This window comes from Varroa destructor, unplaced genomic scaffold (genome assembly GCF_002443255.2).
Source record: "Varroa destructor unplaced genomic scaffold, Vdes_3.0 BEIS01000003.1, whole genome shotgun sequence".
In the NCBI taxonomy this organism is placed as follows: domain Eukaryota; kingdom Metazoa; phylum Arthropoda; class Arachnida; order Mesostigmata; family Varroidae; genus Varroa; species Varroa destructor.
The window spans coordinates 18,722,396-18,746,206 of record NW_019211456.1 but is presented as its reverse complement, the minus strand read 5'-3'; the positions used below and the strand labels follow the sequence as shown (position 1 = coordinate 18,746,206).

At 39.7% G+C, this 23,811-nt stretch overlaps 1 long non-coding RNA gene across 1 annotated transcript; it reads left to right on the top strand.

Annotated features, from left to right (window-relative positions):
- Positions 1–2,113: 2,113 nt before the first annotated feature.
- Positions 2,114–9,301, top strand: LOC147756623 (uncharacterized). Its single transcript, XR_015324687.1, has 4 exons — positions 2,114–2,663; positions 2,942–4,925; positions 5,134–5,882; positions 9,114–9,301. It is a non-coding gene; the product is annotated as an uncharacterized LOC147756623 (long non-coding RNA).
- The last annotated feature ends 14,510 nt before the right edge of the window (positions 9,302–23,811 follow it).

Below are 23,811 nucleotides of genomic sequence, written 5' to 3'. Positions count from 1 at the left end.
TGACGCTAAACCACACTCAAAGCCTCTGGTCAGAAGGACATGCTGACTGAAGACCATATTAATAGAAGGTTGAAGCCTGTGGCAGCCTTCCAAGGCACACAGTGAAACGTTTGTGCTTTAAAGGACGCTTTTGTGCGCTGAGTGTTTGTTTGTGCACACGTTGAGGTCGTAATTCAGTGACGGGTTCGTTCAAGTACTTTAGCAAGAGGCTATGCCTCACATTCTCAAATTCTAACCTGGATGAGACTATCTGCGTATTTTTGTTAGGGCTTACAGGCACGACGGAAATTTAAAACCACTTTTCGTTTGTAAAATTTCGCGTATTATACGTCTTCTGGCAATGACCGTGGAACCAAATAGTCTTAACTTCATCAAAACGAATTTTTTTTCATATATGTATATATATACATTTTCTTTTCCTTCAGGCTGGTGACACTAAGACCGGCATTTTTAAGGTAGGCCTAAGTATATCACATTGGACTTACTGCTATTTCAACTGCTCTTCGTGCTACCTTTTGCTTAATATTTATAGCACTTTCTTGTGCCGCACATAAAATTTATCCGCAGCGACCACTTTTTCTTGGTCCAAAATACCTAATTCCGTTTGTAGGGCCAGAAAAATTTATGCCGATTGAACATCTAAGTATTTCTTCAAGCTATCGTAGTAATCTTACTAGCAAGTAGCTAATCTATACTAACCCCTTATTATGTTTGGAGAGGAATTCATGGCTCAAGTTTGATCCTGTACCGCCTATAAACAGTCTCGCAAACGATACATACTAACAATAGCTTAAGTTCACGTTACACTTCTCAACGACCGATCAAATCTACCAGTCGTCGCCACCTTACCTTTTTCGCTTAAGCTGTGCGTTCTTACCACATCCGACCTGAACGTTTCATTTTGCAAACCTTTGATAGCCAACAGAGTCTCTTTATTCGTCACGAAATGGAACCTGAATTGGGACTATTTCTCTAAATACTCGTATATGGGAAGTTTTGCATAGTTCTAACCCGCTACCTCTGACTAAATGGCACTTGGTGATCCACCACGGATATAAAGCAGATTCTGACTGTCTAGCTGTTTGAAATTCCTCACCGAGCTGTAACATTTACTTAAGTGTGAGAGAGCGTCTTTTTGGGTCCAAGGCTGCTTCTCCTTAGGTTTCAAGTTAACGCCCCTTTCCACTTTTTTCACAACTCGCCCATGAACCGCCACCTTTGAGCTCCTGATCCTTTTTCCAGCATCCGGCCGTTGCTTAGACCGCCAGTCACCCGGTGCAGGCCGAAGGCAGAATACTTTTGTATAAGTCTGGCTTGGCGTGGACCGGTCCACTACAAAAAAAAAATAGCGACGAGTGGAAGGAAGATTAACTTTCTTCTTGGATCTTTAATGTCTCCAGTTTTTCTTCGATCTCATCCGTTCCCTTACATATCATGGCTCGTACTGGCGTAGTGTCGCTCAGAGCCTCAGACCAACGAGAAAAAATTGCTTTAGGGTGCCTTCTTTCTGTGTGCCCTCTGTCTTCTCCAACTCCGACGTCTCTGCGTTGGCTTTTGTTCACCGGCGAGCGCACACCAGCTACCACCCTCTCCGAACTATTTTGGAGCTTTGCAAAGTCTCAGCAGGAATGAGCCACGTTAAGCCGTAGCAAAGAATGAGGTGTTTCTACGGCAAAACCAAGGAACGGTGAGGAGCATTGAGTTGACTAAAAGAAATCGAACGCATGAAGCAAAAGAAAAGCAGTCAAACTCAAGAAATAAAGCTAGAGAAATACATTCGACTAACTGAGCTTGCTCATATCGTTCGCATACATTTGTAGGCATAAAAAAAAACCTAAAACTAGGTGAAATAAAGGCAGACGAAAGTTAAACACGCCTTCAGTTGTATCAATAACATTCGCTTTGCTAAGGAATCTGTTGATGCGGGTGCTGAGGCATGCAAGGTCTAAACTTTGTTCTACAGTTACCATTCGGAATCATTAAAGCCGTAGTCAGTTTCAAATGAGCTTCTTTTATTCAGTGTATGTATATTATGCCCTGTGTATAATTCTAGAATATTACTAAAGCATCCAACGGCCAAAAAATCTTTCTATCTTTAGCTATATGTTTTGCCGTTTAGGATTTGTACTAGTTTATGTCGTACTCTGTTATTCTGAATGGTCTGGCAACTTATTATAATGATAGAAATACCTAGTTAGTCCTTGATATTATCAACAAAACCTTTCGTACGTGTGCTACATTGAAATTATTTATCGTTTCCAAATCTCTATTTGATTATCATTAATTTCTAGCTCAAATCCTACGTAGATCTCTAGCGCCGCTTAGTCGTACGTCTGTAGCACCTGCCTTAGGCGTAGTTTCAACTTGTTTCAACCGATATCGTTATCAATATGTTACAAACCGAATATTTGTTGTCGCTTGGCACATATTATCGAACAGGACCCTCAAGTAGATTTATTGACAAAAAAAAAATTAAAAAACAGGAATCGAATCATACAGATCGACCCAGTCGGAGAAGCTCTGTATCCGTTAAGGTCCATGCTGAAGTGATCGATTCGGATGTTCCAGCACGAACGAATGATAATTTCCCAAAAAAATTCTGTCTTTATCACGCGGCCGCCTTTCATCGGCAGAAGCCAATAGCTTCTTAAAGGTCGTCAAAGGTAAGGAATTGGACTGATGAGTAATAAGCTATTGGGTACGAAAACGAATTAACAAATATTACCTATAAATTTATCTAAATAATGCTACAAGTCAAATTTCGTCAGTACCTTCTACAGTATCTAAGGCGTAGCCAAAAAATCATCCGAACGATCGCCTTATGCGTCGATAGGTGACCCTAACACAGCCTACATAGGTAAACCTAGTTGTACGTCTCTACTCGCCAGGCAAAAAATATCTATATGACGAATAAATGTAGCAAGGCGAACTTTGTTTGCAGGAAAGAAACCTCTAATGCAGGAAGCAAGATTCATTTCAATGTTGTTTGAGGATTTTGTTGGGATAGCACTGAAAGCTGAGCTACCAGGACTCACCTTCTTTCAAAATTTCAGCGTCCCGTGCGGGAAGTTGTATATAGCAGTGGCAAAACAAAATTACTTTGAGGTGCTCGACGAAATAGCAACATCAACCGGCCCCAGCTGCAAAGGAAGCAGGGACCGCAGGTTTTGGTAAGTTGAAGAGCTGAAGTTGCGTCTAGTTGTCGAATGCTGTCGGAGATAGGTCGGTGAAATACGAGATTCAAATGCTAATCAAGCTCCACTGTGAGGCACCATAATAAAGTTATAGCGCTACATTTGCGTCATTGAGCTGTTCCGCAAATTTTACTATTTGGCAGAGCGACGAGTTGAAGAATTCATATGAGAAACTCGTAAATGTAAAGCAAAAATTGACAAAACGGACCGCAATAGACTTGTCGGTAGCGGCGGATAGATTTTTTTGCTGCAGGAAAAATTCGATATGGTACTGACTAAGGCCCAATGTAGGAAGCTTAATTCTATAACAAGTTCGTGGTATCTAAAAGTATTTTGAACAAAAAAGAGCCTTCTTTTTGTTTCTGTCTTGTTTGGATTTAATATCACATAAACAAAATCTACTCGTATGTTATATGAGTCATTTTATTGACTGCTATGTAGAAACCTGCTCACCATATATATATGTCCACCTGAATCCAGTACGTTTCTTTAGGTCGTGCGAGTGCCTATAGGCGAGGTCGAACACGAACTAGATGTCGCGTCTCCCGTATATTAAGCGACAATTAGGTTCAGGTCAAATGTTGTCTACAAGATGTTTGCCCTTTTCATAAGTCGATCTAGTAGTTTAGATGGGCTTAGGTAGGTAAATAGATCTAGCAAGTGGTGCAAAATAAACGGACTTTATATAAAAATAGGACTAAATACAAGTGAATGCATGTATCTTTCAAATGCTGCTATACCTGCTCATTAGTCATATTGTTGTCCTCTTTTTTTACTTTTTGTTGACGTCAATGCCCAATGTTTATTCTCAGGGTATTTCTCAGCGTCTTTCTTACACGGCCTATAACGTGGGTAACTCTACAAAAACTTTTGCTTAACCTCTTTTTCTCAATAATGCATGCGTCTCGTAGTCTGGTTAAACAGACGATGGCATCTCTTTGCGCAGGAAGTGTCTGCGTCTGAAAATCCGCCAATCTGCTAGACTCTTGTAAGTGAGCCCTTGCAGGATAGTTATGCCTCATCACGTTGACCTTTTCCTCATGAGGGAATCTTGTGTTGCATCAGAAATGTTTACTAACTTTTTATGGGTGCATTCCATGCTCTCCCGCCTGATATAAGGCCGTGAGGCAATTACTGAAAAAACATCTGCCAAGAACGTTTCTCTAAAAGAAAGATTTAGGAGGCCTCTCCACATCAATCAGGTATGTATCAGTCGGCAAATAGGATATATGGGTGAAGCATGATAGGCAGCATTACTCTAAAATAAGCAGCGAAACTTAATTATAAAGAAATAACAAATATTACATCAGGAAATAGGGCGTCTAACATTCTGTACGTTTGAAAGGTAGGTTAGGCACCAGGAGCTGTTGTTACATCTTACGAAAAAGAGCTATGCCGCTATGAGCTATTTATGTCTACCTTTTGTCACTTGCTTACTAATACTACTGTATCTTATAATTTATTGGTCACTATGAGTGTCGTACATGCTATAACATCAGAGCAACGGTGGCGACCTCGACAACTGAGCCTACATTGCATGACATCACTGTCGGCTTGTCCTAGTATCCTTAACAAGGCCTCTTCCATCAGCCAGCCCACAGTTATCCGCCAAGGGAACGACTATGCAACTTACCGGGCAAACACGTAGCCTCAATCGAATTACCTCCTTTCACCTTAAGAGGATCTCAACGTAGCGAATTAGACCTCTTCTCCATCAGCGGACCAGACCGTGTAGGTACAATAAGGGCGAAGAAAGAAATGTGCGCATATGCAAATGTATACCTTTTTGTAGTTTCAGGCAAATACGATATATTATGGCCCTTTTATCCGGTTGTGTTTCAGTCTATCACAGTTGTCCGCTAACAGAGAGAAACAGATAGATTCAGGAACAATCTAATGTTCAACGGTGGGTTGTTGAAATTCTTTGCTTATTTCTTAGTTTGTTCAAGGTGCCTGACAAAGAATTGGCCAACGTATCTTCGGTACGATGCATCGTCTTCTTGTCGACCGCAAATGATATTACAATTCAATGTGAACTATGAAGTGCCATACAAGCCTAGACTGTCTAGCAGGAGAAGAACTCATAGGAAAGAAAGCTCTGGGAGGGAAAAATGTCTCACATATATGTCATATATTAAAGATGTTACGGGCTAGCAGTGCAACGAGTCTGTTATGACGTACCTATTGACAGTTTCGTCCGCTGTTGGTGGAAATAGCACAGAGTATTGGAAAAAGAGCTGTCAGAGATAACAATAAGGGCTCAGCCTTTGTCAATCTTTCCGGAGGGCTACTAGGGATTATTTATGCATACATAGATTTTAATGTAATGAAACCGCATCTTAGAATGTCTTAGTGTATCTGCGTCTTCTTAAACTCTTTTTTTTTAATATGGACATTACTAGCAGGGGATTCAAGCGCGGGTAAACCCAACGATAGCTACGTCGAGAAGGCGTTCTGTACGATGCCTGCTGACCTTGGCTAAATTCCATTTGCCTCGATGTTAGGCCACAACTTCTTATAGGACGTAATTCTGCTTGTTCTTCATGGAAGTTCTTGCTCAAGTGGCTGAAGAATTTCCTTCGTGAACATCGTGTCGACTGTCTTTCCACCACTTTTGCAAAGTGTGAGCGTCTTTAGACAAAACCGCCTGATACTGTTCAGTGGTACGCAATGTCCTGTCTTCGAAAGGTATGTGTCGAATTAACTGTTACAGTATACGCTGTGAGAAAACTTCTTTTATAGCTTTGCCAGACACACAATGTTAATTTTTAGCATAAGGACTAAGCAGGAAGTAAAAAGGCTTGATTCATTTTAAGAGTATTCCTTAAATCTTTCCATAGCGACATACTAGGTAGGAAAGAAAGTTCCCGTGTTTTTTAAACTTTTTTTTCCACTCTTCCTAACGTATTGTTTGCTTCTTATACACCGTTCAAAAGATCTCTTCCTATCACCGTTCTGTCACAAGTACAGTGGCGTGGATGGAATCCTCCAAAGATGGATGTTCCGCATGAAAAGAGTGTAGTTTCGATACCCTCAGTATTACGCATTTAATCGAGGCCAAAACAGCTCGGGACATTTTCCTTGTGCACGGGGGTTACGCCGTCTCTAAAAGGACTGCTCAAAAGGGATTTGCCTGAAAAGTTTACCTTTTAAGGTAAACCTGAAAAGGCTTGCCTCAAAAGAGATTTGAGAATGCTCCCTGGGATTTAGAGGATGCTTCTATTCTGGTCAAACGATTACCTTGATGATGACGATGTTAGTATAACAACATTTTGATATTGGTTAGGCACGGTTTGCGGTCCATGAAGCTAGCGCTCTGAAAGCTTATCAAAATTGATTATGGTTTGCATTACTGATAATGGTTGACGTGACTATACCATATCCCATTGTCCATGCTGTGTTTGAAAGAATCGACAGTAGAAGATGCGATTTTCGCACTTCAACAATTCGCATATTGAGCCAATAGATGGCGCACCGTCCGTATTTGATCTTGCATGAAAATTTCTGTTGCCGCAACAACTTACGCTTCCTTTCGAGGTCTTAAACTGAACTTGCTTCTATTGTAGTTTTCAATCTAGTAGTCCCATTTCTAGATAACTGTACCAGTGACGAATTTTTGTTTCGCTAAAGCCCTCTCTGGTTAGAACTTTTACCGGTGCTGGCCAGCAAAAGGAAGTACGCGGAATCTAGACCCAGAAAATTTTCGTCGTTAATCTCTTCAAGCAGATGCGAACTGATGCTATCTTAAGTTTGCAAATCTAACATAGATTATGATGTGTACAATTTCTGATATATTCCATCAGCGGTTCTACCTTCGAGAAACCCGAACTTAGTCATGAAACCCTGTCTTGCCTATAAGCCCGATGATATTCGATCAGCTCGTAATGGTAGAACACAAAAGACCCACTGAATAACTATAAATCAATATGCAACTACGATAGAATATTACGCTTACTCAAGTGCAGCGATACCTACACGTCTTTAGGGAATCGAAACTCGTCATCAAGTTTCCCCGGAGCAATGTCTTAAGGTACGAACTGGCCTGAACTTTTAGCTTGAGACCATGGCGGCTTGCCTCACACCGATGAGTTCACAACTAACTTCGTGCGAAATATTGGCAAAGTAACTATGCATAATGTAATCTCCAGAGTTCGAATTAAGTTGTCAGAGTAGGACTATTTACTAAAAAGGAAAATGTCGCAACGACGTTTCAAATAATATGTCCGCGTCAGTGTTTCTAGGCAGCTGCTTCGTGCCATCTTCATACAGCTGGAAGTTCAACGACTGGCTCTCTTCCTGTTTCGATGATTTTGCTACGTTATCCGTGATATATCTGCCAATGTATTAGCTATATTGTTTTCTTGCTGATATGGTCACACGAAAATCTAAGATATTCTAACGTCAAGCGTAGCAAATGACTCTGTTTCGTTTTGATCTCGGTTTTATATATTTCCTAGTGGATCAGTTGGTATGTAACAATCACGAACTCTATAGAACGCTCTTGCATGAAAAGACAGATTTTTAGATGATGGAAATTTATGTAGATCGATTTAATGCTCCTGTTATATATGTACGGGACTTTTTACAATTATGCTAATATAACGGCCTACGTGGTACAGTATATGGTCTTTTTCCCCATAGCGTGGTCGTATCCGGTTAGTGTGAAAGACGCTAACCGGACAGACTAGCTTGGACTAGACCGGAGACTAGCTTGTCGCCAGGCGGTAAAAGGAGCTTACGACACATACCGATAGTTTTCAATTGAATAGTTGATAGAAACTGTAATTCACGTATCGGTAGAGAAAACTCTCGAAATTTACTTACGGTTTAGAGTTTACGCCTAATGAAAAAGACTAAATGGACGATGCATTTAGTAAAACGTGTAGAAAATGCTTAATATATTTCCCTGCTACACCGACAATCATGGGTGAGTTCAAATAGCTTTCATTCAAAATTAAAGCCACAGGGTATTAGCAATAACGGCAGCTTTTCAAAGCTGGATGAGCGAAGCTGAGTCTTCCGTACATTTTGTCCTTTAGTTGAAGTTTGAGAAAATTCGACACATCTAATTAAGTTGGAGAAGGGCCACACTGGGTATCTGCCAGTCAAACACTGTCTAAATTTTTATAAACATTTATAAAGTAACTAGTAGCTAAGTAACAGCAAGTAACTTGTGAAGAAGATCTATATCAGATAGGTGCACTCAGCTACATGCGAACTGTTCTTTGGTAAAGCTGACAAATGATTGGTTCTCAGATACGATTCTAACTAACGTCACATATTAAAAATACAGCCGTTTATCACATGTAATATTCAATTAGAGGCGTGGCAATTTAAATTTTTGAGAGGTGTCTTGCCGACCCACAATCCATTATTATCAACGGTTTTGTAACAGGACTAAAAAAACGATAGGTAAATCATAAAAATGAATGAAGCTAAAGAGGAGCTAATAAATGGGTGATTTTTATCGAAGGAACGTTCGCTGTTCATATACAAAGTACAAACATAACAGAATTTGAGATTTTAGATTACGATGCAAAGCTGAGTATTTGTGTTGAAAATAGAATGGCTGAATTTTTTTGCAACGCTTTTGTTTTATCTGATTTTTTAGATTAAAAAAAAACATATATAATCTTATATATATGTATAGGGTGTCGAAAGGCGAAACCAAGTTAAAAGTACCCCATACGATGTAGAACAACGATACTCTGGCACATGTTGTCTTGAATCGACGATGAGATACGTTACGAAGCGCTTTTGCTGCAGTACTCGTAACACGTAAATACTTCAGGCATTATCACGTCGATTGAACGATGTTTCGTTCGTTCAGAGACGCTTGTAATCATACCAGCTTGCTCTTCTGTTTGAAGTTGACTTGCCTTTATTGCAATCTTCATTTTCTCAATTATTGTCCTTTAGATAATTGCACCGGTATACTTCTCCGAAGGGCTCTTCGTCCAGTCTTCCTGCTAATCTTCGATGGATTTCACTAACGCTCTTTTCGTCGGACCACACGAACTTAACCACTGAGCGTTGACCTTCAGCACTAAATGATACATTTGCCTCGAAATAAAGATGATGCTCGATCAGCTCATAATCGTGGATAACCCGAGAAAATTTATCGAAAACATTCGATCTGTTAAACAAGCTAATCTATAATTTAGGTAGAGCGCCATCGATAACTGTATGGTAAGAGGATCCAGGTTTCTTATGGAATTTCCTCGATAGTTGTTTCGTTACTTTTTCGTAGTCTCTATTTGCTATCACTGTTAGTCTGTGGCTGCAGATGTGCTTTATGTTCTATAAGGTCCATGACGATACGTTACCTTTCGCATCCTTGTCACAGTTAGATAGCTCAGAGTCAAGCAGCTAACTGTTTTTTTCTACTATAGCAATCTCGGTACGGATGATTTTGGTACAACTGAACATCCACTATTAATGTGAAGGAAACAAACAGTTCTATTCCCAGTCCTTAATCATCCTGGCGTTTCGATCAGGTTGTGGTTACTGAACTTCCTCACGTATAGTTGTTATTACGCAATTAGTCTCGTAGTGCTTTTATCTGCACACTTTACTTTGTAGAAAATCCTTACAGAAAAAGTCCGACGACTGCTTGTCATATAAACAGTGTGCTGCGCTGTGGACCTAAAAAGTTGGAGTTCCTAAGGAAATGATACCTTCACATGGCAATACCCAACACATATATATATGGCGTTAGGAGTGAAGGCTCTTTTACAAATGCCAAGAAACAGTTTTTTGGATGACCAAAAACTGCGTAAATCAATATCACTGTAACAGATCCAGTTAGGTATACATAGGTATAACAGCGTACAGGCACGTTAACTGAATGAGTGGACTAAGCAAAAGAGCATCCACATTTGCTGTTTATATACATTGCCACAGTCCTCCAACAATCCTGGCGCCCTTACCCCCACAAGGCTTTCATGACTCAGATCTGGCTCCAATAATCTGCTATTTTTTAGATGGACAGGATATTTCTTTGGTCCAATAGGGGTGTTTCCGCCGAGAACTTTAGCTTTTTGAGAGCTACGGTGCTAAAAAACGTGTTTATCCATTTCATCGGGTAGATAAGTATAGAATGGCAAAGCAACGCAGCATTTGCATTAGCATGAAATATATGCTTCCTTTTCGTGTTGTTAGTGGATCTTCCTACTCATGTTGCTGATAAATCTCTACTATGAAAACCGCTGCGTTCGGTGACACGTCTGCAGTTCGCGGTCCACCGGGTTCAATTTAAGATCGCCAACCATCTGATTCTGTCGAATGGTATGAGGGGTTTTTTTCGAAGATCTTCTTTAGGGGATATTGCATTGTCTACCTAGCAGGGCTCGTTATATAGTTTAGAGCGATTTTTATGGAGAATAACAAAAATTTCGGGTAATATATGCTAGCGCTAGTGCCGTGTCTAAAGCCTGTAGAACTTTTCAGGGCTACGTGGATGAGCGACAAAGCTGGTGGGCACCAATCGATATCAGAAGAGGAAGTGCGATCAAATCGGAGTTTAGCTGAAGAACGTAACAGGGACCTAATCAATGGGTCATTTGTGTAAAAACAAGCAGGAGAAAGACAGTCTTCAGCATTGCAAACAGTTGCCATAAATAATCGTTTATGCTGAAGTGTGAGTTTCATCGCTAGCAGAAGCTACTAAACTTATCGCACAGTAGGTCTTCTTTCGCGGGACTCGTAATGATTGTACCACTCGTGACGGCTAAGTTTCGTTTCATGCTTTGGTGATAAAGAAACACGCAACGTTTTTATTGTTGTGTATTATAAAGTTAAGCTAACATATTCGATACTCGTCAAGAGTACTACGTGCAAAATGTTGCAATTTAATGCAGCTTCAATTACCAGCTGAGAACCACCTCCTAATATGCCTAGGCAAGAACAAATAATTGCTTCAAATTTAAGGTCTGGAACTGCATCAGCATTACATTAGACGGCTAGGTATAGACAATTTCTAGATTACGATATTTCTAGGTAGCGCGGTAAAGAACTGCATTAGTCTCTAGGCACTTCTTTGTTGTTCGAGTGAAGTATTCGACAATTACCCAGCAGCCCGATATGCTTTATTATTATAACAGAATTTCAAACACAAAAGTGGCGGTGATTCGTGTATTTTCGGCAAAAATCAGTGTTCGGAGGGGCTATGCCTACGGTTGAGGTCTTGTTTTGAACTGGATTTTTTCGATGGTTGTGGGCGTCTTTCGCGATCCGCGTTTCGATAAAAGGGAAATAACAATACTGCTTACTTTTTGTGGGCTCAAGGATTCCTTTGCTTTGTCCAAATTCACTATGATCATTAGCATTATCATGTGTCACCGCTTTCGATCGCTTTTTTGACATTTAATGCGGTCCTGCAAAGGAAAGTTTCATTTTGGTGTGATTCAAACAACGGTAACAGTAATCACTGTTTCATTTAATTACATTCTGTGTCTAGCCCATGAAGTCTTCTCCTGACTTCTATTTGCCCTTATGTGCAACTTGCTGATAATGGCACCTAATTGGGTTTAGCTTTTTTCATTCCACCTCCAATGCTTCGTCCTTTTTGAATTGCTCCGATCGCCTACCTGCCGTCTACCTTGCTGAAACCAGCAGGAAAAACCTACCTGATTGAAAACTAGCGCGATCTAAGAACTCTCGTTAATGTTATGTGTAAGAATTTAAACGGAACCACAATAGTGAAGCAGTCCTCTATGGCACTGTGGTGTACGCAAATTAGGGAGAATCAATTTCGAATAGTTAAAATAAAATCATAATAGACAACTTGACAAGGTGGCTCGGAAGGGGTCCAGTAAGAGCCTAAAGTGGCACTTCGTCGGCCTACGCAAGAACGAATCCTCATCGAGATCTTTGCATCTAACTGTTTCCAGATTATCTTGGGCTAGTTTTGTACTGCTTGCAACAATAGCGTTTTCAATGACCTTCGTGTTATTTCCACAACTAGTCCGGAGTGGTAGGACATTTTTTTTCAAATGGGTTAAATGCTGCTGGAGAAGGCGCAAAGTAACCTATACGTCAGTGTATTACTAGAAGATAACACACCCTTACCAACTCGTCGCTGAGCACTACATTGATTCCGTATTGGTTTGCGACATACTGCCCTGTTGAACTCTGTGTGACCTTGTCTCTAACTCATTAATAACTGCTATTAATTGGGCACGTCTCTTTTCTATCTATCTTAGGCTATTCGACTAATGCTTGCAAGTAGCACCCTTCTTATTGAAAAGCTGAACGACCTAAAAGGTCCCATGAAATTTCGAATGAAGCCACTTACAGTGATTCGAGCAGGAATAGAATAGTAAAGCAGTCCCTCTATGATGTATTAATGGAATGGATAAAACCATTTTTATGTGTAATAGCTTAACAACGTTTTTCTACACAGTTTATTTAACAGAGCTCTTTAGGAACTAGGCAGTACCCAATCATGCTTAACATGCCTTTCCTTTGGATCTACGAAAATCATAGAATGATTAAAAAATCATTCATTATCTGAGTTTGGATAGTGGCTTCGATCTTAAGTAACGTAGTTGTTCCCTAAAGCCAGAGAAGTACATTATTACACTCGTGAAAATCCAGAAGCGAGTCCTATTCACGTTCTGTCCTTGGGCCTTTATTCGAATAAATTTGACCATCACCATGGCTAACTAAATTAACATGGGATTTCTAAGACAAAAATTTCCAGGGGCAAAAGTATTTTGTAGGCGAGCATTGTAGGTAGAATCAGCCAAAAGGAGCATACGCTCTCGAGATTGTTTAAAAGGACGATACCCTGACAATCTGGCCCTTTTGGAAGTTGATCAAGCCTGAAAGGCGCTTCTAATAATACCACTGCATTTTTATAGGGTCTTGCAATAATACCGTGAAGCATATTCGAGACGAGATTGCTGTGTTAATCGAACAGATGCACTCTGTTCCAGATAAATTGATCACTGAAGAAGTTGGCAACTTCTTCTGGCAGGTACATAACCTGTATGTTAAACGTAGTGGTCAGTCAAGCGAGCTTCTTGTGGAGTGCGCTACTAACATAAAAAGAACACGGTAAATACGAACAAAACATTGTTTCAAATAGCAAAGTGAAAGGGAACCCACAGGTTATAACAGGAAGCAAAGGTCTGTCTATGCCCGGGTTCGGGCCTAAACCACAGCGTGTCCCCACGTACCACGGACTTATCGGTTTTCTATGTGTAAGGGACCAAACAGCAAAGTGGCACCCTTTCGTCACACAGAAAGGCACATGATTAGTTTTCAGAGTTACTGATAAAAGGTTAACATGTATCGAAAGCTAACACGAAATAGCCAAGTTGTCAGCATTTCATACTGTTCTGATTATTGAATGATGCAATTGAATAATTTTGAAATTGAAGCCTTTGAATTGCAATTGTTAATACAAATTGTTGTGGGCATTAAATCGTAGTGGTATCTGACATGACGCTAACCAGGGTACGATAGTATTATCTTCGCTCTCACGAACCCCGGATTAATGACTTCTTAATTATTGTACCTCCAATAAACTTTTCAAGTTTTACATTCGGTACATAGAATATAATAGGTATTGCTTCCAGTAGCGATTACGGCACTTACTGTATAAATCTGAATACAGAAGTTAATGTTGAAGTTCCCTTAGCTTTCCGAGATTAGCTGCTCTGAACCTCCTATCACTGATTCCGGAACTGACGTGATATTTTATAGCAACACATTGTATACACACGTAAGTACACCAAGGTATCGCTCTTCTCGTTTCAGTTTAAACTGCAAAGCTAGTCACGGCACTTGTGGTACCTTATCGAATTTCCCTCTTTTCGAAATCGACGCTACTACTATATAAAGCTAAGTTCTGCAAAATTAACTTATTCACATAGATGGAACATGTCTACATAAATTAAAATTCGAAATTATATTAGCTGCAGCAAAAGTCGAAGTACTGGAAACCAGCGTAGTGCGTAAGTTATAAAGCAGCTAAAGTTGTCTACCCTGTATACAACCTGCAATCTCGTGGAAACATTTTGTCTACTACTAGGTACCTTAGCTACGTACAGCAGGCCTCTTTGATTTTCTGTTTTTATTAAGCCACTATTGTTAATAATCTCAACAAATTGTTGTAAAGTGCTATCACTACTTGCACACCGTAGCGTAACAATGTTGCGTCAGCACCTGTCTGACCTTAACTTGCTTAGGCGAAATAACGTACAATAATAATAGTAACAGGCCACTTCAATGAAAGTGTATCAATGAAAGGACAGTTACCGATCTAGGAATATGACTAGCAGCCGAACTTGGTCTCCCATGTTACTTGCATAGCGTATCGCTCGATCTGCACACAGATCCGACCCAAGATCAGAAATAGCAGTTACTTTTGCCACCTTATTACCATTTCTATGGAGAATAGAACTGAGCCAATACTTCTGACCGCATCACTGCGTTCTGTCTCGAATCCATATTGAAAGTAAAAGGTCATCGTCCGTGAACTAGGATTTGTGGTCTTCTTATCCTAAAAGTCAAATATTATTCTAAATCTTTGTACATACGTGCGCCAAGTTAATCTATCTTTGTAATCTTCATTTTTCAAGAGTCGTTACATCCAGAAAATCCTGTGACTGGTACACATCAACTAGGCTTCTTGTCTCCTATACAGTTTCCTTATACAGACAGGCGGAACTAGTATAACAAAAGTTGTCGGGTATAGCGCTAATTGATAATTAAACATAAGCCGCAAATGGGAATGAATAAACATTTTGCATAGTTCTAAGGGGACCGGCTCCAATCAGCAAGCTTACTTTCATATATAGTAAATTAATTCATTTATACTTAACAAATGAAAAAAAACAATTGTAAATAAGCCAAATGTGATATAAGGCAGAGTTGCTATAAAAACGAATGTTTCTGTCGGTCCTCGCCGGTAGCCGATTGTCAACGACAATACTGAGCAGTAAACTCAAAATGTGTACACGATTTGCGATGTCTTATATAAGTACTACACAATTTGAACAGTTTTGTATAGTAAGATAAAAATGAATGCGTTAACTAATCTGGTTCTGTTATGTATGCGCCTCGTATGTTTATATTTTATGTTAGGCCATATAAGTAATTAATGGAATCGTTAGAACTTATAGGAAGCAAGCGCTTCCTGGGTTTCGCTTATTCTGCTGCTCGAAATATATTATGAAGAGTTCAAGGTATACTCGTCTAATTTTCCCAAATCCATGAGGTTCTGCTTAGGATTAGTCCGATTAATAGTTAATTAATTAATAGACTGCCACTTTGAACAAGCTAAAGGAACTGAGATCACGAATAAACGGTATTGTTTAAAATCTGGATCCTTTCAAGAATTCGGACATGTCAGAAATCAAGGCAACCACAGTGACCTACTAAACGCAGGTCACTCCTTACTTCGTGACAGAAAAAGCCTACATGAAGTGGTTGAAGAACACTCAGCTACTTACGTCCGTTTCTGCCGAGGATTATCTGAACTACGAAATTTCTTGGTTCCAGCTCAACCGCATGACTTTCGATCGAACGTTTACATACTATTTGGTCCGCCTTTGGTTTGGGGAAAATCCCGTGCCGTAATTAGGTAGTCTCTGTAGTATTAAGCAGGCACTGTAGACATTAATAGGGGATCTACCTACTGTTCGTAGCTTTTATAGAGAAATTCCATATAAATGGAACTTTTTTTGTTATTCAAGTTGTGCCAGTGCATGTGCGTTTTCCAAGAACTCTTTTTAAAGCTAAATAAGAAATTACGCTGTTTTATAATCAGCTCCTAATAGAAGTATTCCATATGAGGGGTACGGATGTACTGGCTCTTGGTGTTTCAGTTTGCTCTGCAATTCGGTTGCAGAGGTGTTTCCTTCTTCGTATAATTGAACGTAAATCCTTCGTACGCGTTGAATAAATGTGTCCCGCTAGAGCTCGTTATGACAGGGCAAAGCAGTTATTGGCCCTTTCCAGGCGATACGTTACTGGATAGGTTAATAGCACAAGAATGGAAAATTATGGCATTTAATCCCTCCTACTGTGATCAATGGCTTCCAAGTTGCTGCATGCCTACATCGCTCAATGTCAAACATCTCTCGTTTACAGCGTTTACCACATGGTTCCTCCTCTTTATGCTGTTAAGGTAAACCTAAAGTCTCTTATTTTTTCTCATGTCAACTGTTGCTGTCTGTTTTGTAACGTACTTTTTACGTTCATTCCTTCATCAGCAAAATGACGCTAGTTCAATCTTACGGCACAAATCATAAAACTTACTTACATATATGTCCAATAAAGGAAGCCTTCGGGAACTTCGATATTTATGTCTTAAGCTAAAATTAGCTCTCTCATCTTTGACCATTTATGCATTATTAGTTAATTTAATAAAATCGATTAGTTTTTTGACTATTGGTCTTTTGGACCTAAAAATATAAACGCTTTCTACTAACTCTATCGAGTGCCTACTTCACTGCTAAAACAAGGGTCGTTCGTGCTTTCTTTCTTTTTTTTCGCTCGTTGCCGAAAAAGTCCCCAAAATATTACCAACGTATATTCCATATATTCTTTTAGAAATTAAGCTGATTAATATTTACCAAAAACAGCAAACGCTTCTATCGATCGAATGTTGTTAGATGCAGCACCACCACTTTTGTACGCGGAAGCCTTTTCCTAAATGCCTCAAGAAAGTGAAATAGTTAATACAAAGTTTGTGCAGGAGTTGTGACGGGCACACAAAAAGATTATGTTTTCCAAAGGGTCATAGATATTATACATAGATGTTATCGAGTACTTGGCCGAACGATTCTTGAAGCTTAAACGTTTATTCGCTTCTGGCCAGTAAGAAGATTTTTGCCTGTACTTAGAACCTCAGCGTCGAGGAAATCATCAGAAATCAAGTCTGCTTGTATTTGATTTCCAGAGTAGAAATCCCGATTTCTTCCCGATGTCTTCAATTCAAGTTCACTTGCCTCTTAACTTATTTGCCATTGCCTTGAACTTTTTTGGCCGTCATTATGCGCTGGCAGCTTTTTCACTTAAGATAGTTCTTTGAAGAACGCCGTTACCAACTGTTTCAGGTCAATTCTATGACGGATGCATTTTCTAGCCTTTGAAATTTTATTTTTCTTAGTGTTTTACGGCTATGACAATTGCTGCTTATTCTGATCTCCTTTCTGTTGTAGATTTCGGATCTCTGATAGAATACTTTGTGAAAAGCGTGGTTTGCCACGGCGCTACACCACATCGCTATATTTTTTGCTTTCAAGGCTGTTCTTGCGACAGGCAAGAAGAGGCATAAGATTGTTTAATACAAATTAAATAGTGATAACAGTAATTATTACCTTATTCAATGACAATCCAGGTTGGATTTGCAAAATACTTTGTTGACTTCTATTTGGCTTTAGCTCTAACTAGTGTAAAACTGCTACTAATTAAGTGCGCCTTCGTTAGTTCCATCTCGGATACTTGGGCTTTTCTCGCACCATTCTGATCACTGGCCTGCAAACATTGTCTCTATTTCTTATCTCGTTGAAGCCAGCAAGGAGCACCAATTTCTTCTTGAAAATAAAGCTTGTACATTTTCAAATAATGCTACCTACGAATAATGCCACTGTCATGCTTACGCATTTGAATTAAGTAGCTTAAATTAAGAATTAAGTAGTAGAAATTTCAAACAGGTCACAAAAAGACTCAGGCCAGACAATAAAGAGACTCGTAAAAACCCCCACCCTAGATATGAAAATCTGACATTATCGGTTTTGGACAAGGACGGTATACAAGCTAGGTTGTCGTAGGTTCACCGATTAGGATTAGTTGTGTAGTATCAGCTGTTGTCGGATTTATGGCAACACTTATGCCGATTTTAATAGGGAACAAAGGAGGTGAGATATTTTTCTCAAATGCGGCCGAAAATAGTATCACTGGATTTATATGCAGGTGTATACATAGGATATGGCATACCTTCACGGAGTGGTCGTCCAACATATAACTATTCTGTTCGATGCTGTATATACAAGTACGATTCATTTTGCCAGTATGCTAGCGTATAGAATAGCGTAGGACATGCCAAGAAGCGTTCCAACTTGAAAAGGTTAACATGCCAAATTCGTAGGCGGCCGCGAAGGTCAAGGTTTCCATCAACCATCAAGTATGCCGTGGCTATATCCTTTCTAAAAGCGTTCAGGAATAAGCGCAAATGTACCTTGATACGTAACTGTATAATATGTATTGCCTACTTATATCATTATAATTCATTAAAGACAAAAAAGAATAATAGCAGCACAAGTCATGGCACCGAGGGTAGCAACAAAATGAGTGTTGCGATAGGTGTCAATAATTGTCAAGCTGCAGTTATTACGAATCGGTGCACTACACGATAACGACGATCAATAATAATCTATATGATTTCTCTTCATGGTAAGAATAACTTCTAAGATAAATAAACATGCTGGTAATTAAAAAAATCAATAAACGTAAACACGCCCGGGAACGCCTCCGGCCCCCCAAAGGGCGCTCCTGATGCGTGGTGCAGGGCACACCATATGCTAAACTAACTCGCTAGATAAAAGCTGTCCACAATTCCTCGCTACGCAATTATGGATAGCTTAAGTGTTCAGTTATTTTCTTTTTTACATACAGAACCCTCGGGATTGCTAAGATAGACCTTACCGAAAAGGGAAGACACAATATTGAGAACGCAGTTTAACCATAAACTTAATTCGTAACAAACGCAGTAGTTTTCTGAAGCCCAAAGATTATCAGTATTTTAAACAAGTAAGGTTTGATGACAATTAAATCTACTGCTACGAGCGAATTTGGCCATACCTACGCTCGACTGAACTGCCAAAGTTCTAAGAAAATTCATTCTGGATGTATCTTCTGTCCAGTCGTTGTGAGGGATATCGACCCAGAAAAGGACGCGCTGAGGCTGTTTGATGCGATCAGTTAAAAACTGATCACTTATTACTGCTGTATTAAGTAACATCACTGGTTTCTTATAGAGTTTTGTAGAAACAGCAAAAAGCAGATTCGATATGATACTGTTGTGGTCGTTACCCCGATCAAACTCTTCCTCGGAAAATTTGACTAAAACATTGTTGTTGATGGACATTCGAACAAACCTCACTTGCTCAGAAATAAAGCCTTTCTGTTAATAGGCCCCTCCATCGAAGGCCTGACAATCGAGATCTTATAAGAAAGTAAAACCTGACCCATCACTGCAGACAATTATCGAAGAAGGTAAGGTAGATGTCCGCATGGAGGGTATACAGTGATTAAAACGTCGAAGACCATCAGGCGCTCCGTAAAGGTTCTTTATATAACAAAAGCACACACATATTATGATTAAAACAGAACATCTGATCCCTAAATCGTGCTGATCATTATATGTCTCGAAACTAGTTACAGCAAGCTAGAGCTTAATAGCATGATTATCATAGCTACAAACCTCTACGTTTAACACTGGTGCCTTAACTATATAGATACAGACATAAAAATTCCTTGCGAAGTATTCTCGGAGGAACTCTATGACGCCTGCTGTTTTTTTCTTATTTTCGCCATTAACTGCAATGGGTTCAAACTTGGTATGTTTGCTCATTGCCTTATACTAATGAACCCATAGCTAGTGTCATGCAAACACATATTCGCAGAGTATACTTCCGATGGGTAAGCAGCGACCACTGTTTTAACGAACCCAGCTCTCTGTCTGCATCCTCAGATCCTGTCTCAATCAACAGAAAATGTTGAAGACCAGTCTCCATGCGTTATTTGGGCACACATAGAGAACCCACCCAAATAAGTATACTGCTTATTATATAGCCAGCTTAATTATTTATAGTTGACATGCCTAACAGTGAAGATAGCCCAACTGAACAAGAGGAAGAGAAAGATCGTATACTTTAATTCTATTTAAACACCACCTTTTAGGCTAAGCATATGTTAATTAGCACTAAAGTTCAACGTCATAGCTATTTTTATTGAAGCACCTATACAGCAGGTGAATATTAGATATTGGCTTGGTTAGGAGTTGGTAGTTAATTTGATAATATATTTCTTAACATAATTCCTTCGTTAGACTCCATTACAACTGGACTCTGCGTACAGATTCTCTATTTATTTTCTGTTTCGTGCTAGTAACACATCCCAGTAACGCTAGGAACAATTTCAGTTATGTATGCAGGAGTCTACATTCATAGAGTGGACCGAAACAAGTAACAGGACTCTATCAAAGCCATAGGTCGTTACGTGTAACGTAAACACGAAAAGACCTTCCTCGCCATAAATCAAGCCAGCGCTTGTCTGTGGGCAGCTTTACGCATCGCTTCCCCTCTGCATTTTGTTTGACGATTTTTGAAGAAAAAAATCCCCTCCTGTTGTCCTGTTATTCCAGTTTCGTTCCTTAATGTCATGAGACTACTTTTCGTAATACTCTCCATGAAATTCTACTTCAAGGGCCTTGATCACTGCCGGTTGAGCCAATAACCTTTCCTCAATGCACAGTAGGTCCGACGCCTTCGTTGTCTGGGTCCGGGTCTGAATCTGCTGCTGCAATTTAAGCAGTGCGCGTTCAATACAATGGTGCGAACGTGTCCCACATTGCCCCAGACAGTTTGGGAGAAGGAATCCTCAGACGATTGCAGTGACAGTCTCATTGATCATAGTCTCTTCGCTTTCTAAAAAGCTAAGTTAACCGATAGACCCATCAGCCAGTTTCGGTGACTGGATACCTACAATAGTTATAATAGTGGGGAGCCCATATTGGCACCTTTAGCTGCAATTTTGGGGTTATACGAAGTCCAGTGCTGTTCAGCATTGACGTGGACGTAAACAGACGTAGAATTCCTCTCCGTTTGAATATTTGAAGGCAACGTGAAGCATTATTTTGTCTGTTTTGCTTGCTAGAGATGCGTGAACGCACACGATGTTACAATAAGGTGAAGACAGCAGTTTTCAATCATAGCGGCGTTTTTATTTATTCAAACTACTGAGTTTCTTGGGTGCTTTTTCTGGCGTTTCGATCCGTTGTATTCTGTTTCATTGTAGCTATTCAAAGCCTAGCATGCACCTCTGCATTAGCTTTTTAAAATCATATGGTTGAATTACGGGACGATGTTACACATACAAACGTGCCGTGTTCAACTTGTCTGACTTGTTTCGTACCCGCCCGTCGGTCTTTTTAGGTTTATCTGTCTTCTCGATTCGCTTTCACTATCTGTTCTACTATAGAATGGAGGCCATTCTTCCGTTCCACTCGCAGTTGCATCCCCAATTCAACTTCGGAAGCGGCTTCTACCCACGGTTCCTTGGGTCTCGCGCCCCTCTATTTCGTTCCTATTTGACTTTGTGACTCTTGTGAAAGAAAGATAGCAGCAGAAGTGCCGCGGCCCTTATGCTGCTGTCTTGGACATCCTTCCTTAGCATTTTGCTCCTTTTAGTCTTTTTTTTTCACCGTTTTTCTGGCTTTTTTCCTTTATCTTTTTCCCTTCTTTTTTCCCGAACTTATCGAATCGATATTCTCCCTTGTATGTTCTATTCGTGCCGTTATTGCATCCTGCATTTGTTTTGGTTGTATGCAAAAAAAGACGACACACAGGCCTTTACACTCCTCGGATACGCAGATGAAAATTCACAACCGTAGTAGCTAAGGCTGAAATGGATATAAACCGCTTGATACCAGCTCGGTGAAGGTATACGCAACATTTGTGCCCTTCGAACCAAAGTATGCATCATAAGGAACACGTTACAAGTTTCAGATATGGGAAACGTACCAGGGTACCGAATCTCGTGTTGGAAGATCGCCCGATGTATGCGTAACTATTTTTTTCGTCAGCGGATCGAAGTTATTCAACATCTCCGAACTGCGCGAGTGACCTAAGCTTAGGACCGTTACTGTTACCTCGGCGGGGCAGAATAGGAAGCACTTTCACGTACGCGATAGATACTGCCAGATACAGATACGTTACCAACACAGAAGATGACGAGAAAGCAGGAAAACGATTTGGTGATAGGACAGCCGATTATCAGTGCTATACCAAACAAGCAAAGTCTACCAGATTTTATATATTTATTATTAGATTTATCCTAAATATTTATTTATTTATAGAGCACTGTTAATTCCTAAACGCTTATGGTCCTATTTCCTTTGCGAAAAGAAGTCGAGCTCAGACGCACTTGTACAAGAAATGTGTTCCTGTTGGACATATCGCAAAATACTGACGACTACTATTCCTTATTTTCAAATATTTGTCAGTAAAATCGTGCGATTTTGAAGTTACCTAGAAACGATTTACCTCCAGTCCAACGACGTTTCTTTGGGTTATCTATCAGCTTTACTACGGGTCGAGACCTACATATCAGCCCATTCTAATGAAATGATGTATTTCATTTTGTTGTGATTTATGTTGTTGTGCTTTGTGTAATACCCTTACAAACGCCATATATTAATATATGGTTTTTACATATGTGCTCTTCATAAATGTAGTGCAATTAAATAGACTATGAAATGATAATAATAATGAAGATCCACACGCTGCGAACGTACAACCGGCTGACCTGTCGTGCAATCAAATCCAAATCACAACGATAAATACGAGCTTGCGGTAAGTTATCATTAACCTGACAGACTCCGCATCAAACGAAAGGATAAAAAAAAACAGAAGAAAGAATAATACGTGTGAGATTTTGTGTTCGAAAACGAGGACGGCTTGGACATCGCTTACGGCTGCGCATGTCTTGTAGAACGTACGAACTAAGCAACAGAAGATAGTTAATAGTTAGATGACAGCACGCCTGGTGCTACCCACACCTGGTACGAACCGTTAGCCAGCACAGACAAACGGCAATGAGGGTGAAGATACGTAAACTGATCTTACTGTTTTCTTTGATAAGTTTGAATGTGAAATACGTTGAACGATCGACTTGTTCCTCTCTTTCTGAGAACTATTGTCTCTCGCAGGTTCTTTTTAATACGTCTCGCGATGTCTAAATGGTGAACTAAGCTAAGGTGTTATCTCGAACACGTATATCTACTCATATTCTAGAACGGATCTAAATGCAAGTTAGTATATAATCATTGCTCTACACGTTTAAATGTAGTTTGATGCAAAAACAATTTCCTCGCACTATCGATCTGTCGTTAATACGTATATAAGTGCTAAAAATGTACATTTAGGCATTTAAGAACGCAGTTAAGTATGCATATACTCGTGCTGATAGTCGATCACCCTAACTAGGAAAGAAAACGGACGCATCCATACGGTTCGTGCTATAGGGAATACTGTCTGGTGACTAAATGACGGATCAACAGAGTGAGAGCTACAGATCACATTCTACACCATATATATATATATATATATATATATATATATATATATATATATATATATATATATATATGTGTGTGTATAATTGCGAATCATACAAGCTGAATTCGGTTATGGCGTATGTTGAACCTGGCTTATTTCGTTGCTTTACCGTTTATAGTAATGATTTACGTGATAACAGAGCAAACGTCTGAGTTGAAAAAACACCTATATCTCAGTAGCACGTGAGCTACGTACTTGGTGCATGTTCATTACGATATTCTGACGCAGCTTGAATCTAGCACGAACCATTGTTACGTTAGTGC